At 42.1% G+C, this 4,309-nt stretch overlaps 1 pseudogene; it reads left to right on the top strand.

The window, feature by feature from the left end:
- Window positions 1–3,718: 3,718 nt before the first annotated feature.
- On the top strand, window positions 3,719–4,046 carry LOC138164021 (ubiquitin-ribosomal protein eL40 fusion protein-like; annotated as a pseudogene).
- Window positions 4,047–4,309: the final 263 nt, after the last annotated feature.

Below are 4,309 nucleotides of genomic sequence, written 5' to 3'. Positions count from 1 at the left end.
TAAAGAAAGGCATTTAATGGGGTGATGCACCCAAGTGGGCCCTGCTTCCACGTGGGAGGGACAGAGCATTGGTGGTACTTGTCCCTGATCTTCTAAGGGAGGCCGAGGGATTATTGGGGATAGGTGTCTGGTCTATATACAGTTCAGTGGGAGGAAGAACAGGCACATCTCTAGAATACCTGAGATGTCAGGTAATCAGGAAAGGAGAAAGGGGAGAGTTGTTCTGGAATGTCAGGTAAAGGGGTGCTTTGTGAAAGCACACAGTTAAGTGCACAGTGGGGGTCTTCAATGCATAATCTTCTTTGATCATTTTTTTCTGGCTGGTCACGTCCTGCATCATATCTCACATCCTGCATCCTTCTTGCTCTGTCTTCCTCTAGCACTCCTCATCAGCACAGATCAGGCCCCAGCAAACCTAGAGCAGGCCTTGAGAGCCACTGAATCACCGGCAGCAGTGGCATCTTGGCCCACCGATGCCACAGACAACTCAGAAGGACAGAAGGAAAGGTCACTCAGACCTGAGTAAGAGTGGAGAGCAGTCCAGCACCGACCACACAGCCTCAACTACAGCAAACCTTGAGTGACTCAATCAATAGCAGCATCAGTGGCAGGAGATGCTTCCAGAGCTCTCAGTCCAGAGACAGTAAGAGGGATGAACAACTGGTCAGAAGGAAATTACAGGGGTCTTTTTGCTAGCACTGAAGTAGGTCTCTGTTGCTTTACCCATACTCGTATCTGGTCCCAGTCCTGGGTGGCAGTCCCAAGGGGAAGAGGAGCCCTAGCACAGCAGAGCTTATGACCACAGGGGGAGGGGGGCCATCCTCACAGCTCCAGGGCAGAAAAGAGTGCTTGTGGTAGCTCACAGATCAAAGCACAGGCCAGGAGAGAAGTCAACATCTCTCCTTAAATCATACCGCCTTGGACGAACTGAAAACTTACAGGTCCCTGCAAGGATCTCTGCAAATAAATATTTGTTCCCTTCCCTGTGTTCTCCTTTATGAATATTCCCTTCTAGTCAAAACAGCTGGCTAACCGTTCCTTGTATTACAACAAACTTGCACAAGTGGCCCTCCCACAAGTGTAATGCACTCCCTCTATACCTCAGCTTCACTGAAACACTATCTTCCTTCAAAGCAAGAGCTCAAGTGTAACAACTTCCACAGAAGACCTTTCCTGATCAACCCAGTTATAAACCCTTTTCCCCCTCTTGAAATTCCTTTGTATCACCTACAAATTTGTATTCTAGAAAAAATTCTGGGTTTTTTTCATTGTGTACATGTTTAGTCCTTCCCCCTCAAAGGGAATTTCCCTTTTTATTTGTATCCCCATCACCCAAGAATAATAGTAGGTGATCAATAAATGTTCATTGAATCTACTAAATTAAATTCTCTTCTTTCCTCAAAAGCCCTCTGCCTCCTCCACACCCACTCTCTTAGTAAATAATCTCATCTACCAATTTACTTAGAAAACTGAGGCACCTGATATCAACTCTCGTCGCCCTACTCCATATTTTTAAAACTCCTCTATGTCATATATACTTTCCTCCTTTGCCCCAATCTCCAAAGAAGAGGTAATCATTTCCTCACCCAAGGCAACCTCTATTTCTGTCCCTAATTCCATACTTTCTGGTCCAGTGTGCCCTTCCTATCATCCGCTCCCTAGCATGTTTAATCCTTCCTTATCTATTGGGATATAGGTATCTTCTGCCTAAAACCATGTACCAGTTTCCCCTGTCCTTTAAAAAAAGAAAAGCTCTCATTTTACTCTGTCATCCCCTCCAAATACCATCTTATATCTCTCATTTTCACTGCCAAGCTCCAAGAAATAGTTATCTACCCTTTTTTTCTTTCTCCCTACTCAGTCAAACCCTTACAATCTGACTTCTGACTCTGCTGAAAATACTCTCTAAAGTTTCCAGTTCTCCTTTCTTGACCTTTGTACTGCTTTTTAACACCATAAGCCACTCCCTCCTCCTGTATTGCCTTCCTTCCTTTAGCCTACCCTTCTCTCCTGGTTACCCTACAGAAGGTATGACTACTTTTTAGTTTCTTTGCTAAGTCATCATCCACCTCCCAAACCTTCTGCAAATGTATACCTGAAGGCTTTTTAATTAACATTAAACCGTGGAAATACTTCAATTCAACTGGCTTTCTTCATTCCCTTTTCTATGCTCTCCATTAGGGAGATCTCTCCGTCCTATGAGTTCAATGATCATCTCTAAGTATGATTGCCAAATCTGTGTTCTTGGTCCTAATTTCTTTCCTGAACTCCACTTCCAAGATTTCCTGCTTCTATTGATGGCACTTATGTCTTCACACACATGCAGGTCTGAAACTCTGAGTCATCTTTGATGTTTATCTCTCTCTGAGATCTCTCACCCATCCAATCAGTTTAGCTCAGGAAATGAGAATTCCTTTATAAATTACCCAATTTTCCGTCCTTTGCCCCAGTGTCCCAATCTATCCTTTCTTCAGTCGCAATGATTCTTTCCCTTTGTGCATTCCTCTTTTGGTCCTTCTCACATTTTCCCTTTATAATTTCCCTCCTACAAAGCAATAGCTTCCAGTCTTCCCGCCACTAGTGAGGACAAACATCATTAAGGGAAAGCATTATTTCAAAGTCTTAGCAAGAAAGTTAGTTTGGGGTTTAAGGGTTTGGGTTTTTTGCCCTTGTGAGTCTAAGAATTTTATTTGAGGGCATAATTTCAGGGCACGTGGAATCACTCATGCATGAATTAATTACTTTCTGAGGAGTTTAAAAATTGAAGTGCACTGGGAGAAAGCAATAATATTCTTCTGAGTCCATCAACAAGTCTATAAACTGCTAATTAATACAATCTAAATTCTGTATTTCCTCACTCAAGCAAACTCAAAGAATGTTTCTGCCAGTCAGTCCTCTTTGGTGAACAGTGAACTATATGCTTCCTATAGGCACTGTACTTTCAAAAACAAGGAAATGGTGCTATCAATTTCTTTGGGAGAAAATCAAGCTTTGGTTGAGTCTTTCCTGAAGCTTCCTCTTATATAAAATGAGGGAGTTGTACTGGATGGCCTCTAAAGTCATTTCTATATCATATAATCTTATATATTATCTTTCATGTCAATTATGTTGAGTATTGTATTGTTACTTTGTGTATAAATATTCAGCCCTTATATGAGTCTAATTTTATTTCTAAGAGCGTATTTAGTTGTGTTTTTTTTATTTTTTCACCAGGCTAGTGAGCTTATTTATCTAGTCTTTTAAATTTTTTTTAATGATTTATATATGTAGAGCAAATTTCATAAATGACAGTTAAACCTAGGTACAGAATTAGCAAACATTTCCTTTCCTCCTTTTATACCTCCCTCCCTCTCTTCCAGGGATAACAGAGGGTATTCTAGGCCCACACAGGTAGACTCTCAGCAAGAATAAGAATGGCTGTCCACAAAGTTCTGGCATATAATCACTGACAATAATGGATTCCTGGCGTGAATTACTCTTCTATTCCCTTCTCCATAGCTGCAGTTCCTAGTTTCACTCCTAGGAGTTCCCTTTAGTGAAGTAAGGAAACTTATGAACTCTGAACTGATACACTCCATTACAGAACACCTTGAAAGAGATGACCGCCAACAAGAACACGAATTCAAGTCCTTCCCAGGGTTGTCAAAAGACTTGGTCCTTGCTCTTTCTCTTCAGCGAGGTGGCCAAGTGGGGGGGGGGGGGACACAGCGTTGTAGAGATGCAGATCTTTGTGAAGACCCTGATGGGTAAGACCATCCCACTAGAGGTCAAACCCAGTGATACTATCAGGAATGTCAAAGCCAAAATTCAAGACCAGGAAGGTATCCCCCAAGATTAACAATGTCTCTTGGACTACAACATCCAGAAAGTCCACTCCGCACTTGGTACTGAGTCTTTGAGGGGGCATCATTACACCTTCCCTTATTCAGCTGGCCCAGAAGTACAACTGTGACAAGATGACCCACCTGCACCTCTTCACTGTAAACTGCCGTAAGAAGAAGTGTGGCCACACCAACAATCTGAGCTCCAAGAAGAAGGTCAAATAAAAACCAACCTTGGGAACCAGTTTTGGTTTGGCTCCCTTGACTGAAGTACTCTTGAATAGTCTGTTGTAACAAGACCTTGTTCCTGAGTTTAATGGGACTGTGATGTCAATAAAATCCCCTTTTAGATGAGAAGCAGGAAAAAAAAAGAATTGGTCCTTCAGGGAAATAGTACAGGTGTAATGCCAAGTTGAAAATGAAGTTCCAATTCAGTAGTCCCACAAAACGTGTTTCCATATTTTAAATTTTATCCTCCTGGAACAATA

Source organism: Petaurus breviceps, unplaced genomic scaffold, assembly GCF_028583685.1.
Source record: "Petaurus breviceps papuanus isolate PSGF00001 unplaced genomic scaffold, PetGlider_PUasm1.0 189, whole genome shotgun sequence".
NCBI lineage: Eukaryota > Metazoa > Chordata > Mammalia > Diprotodontia > Petauridae > Petaurus > Petaurus breviceps.
The sequence above is the reverse complement of the archived record's forward strand: the minus strand, read 5'-3'. Positions and strand labels throughout refer to the sequence as shown.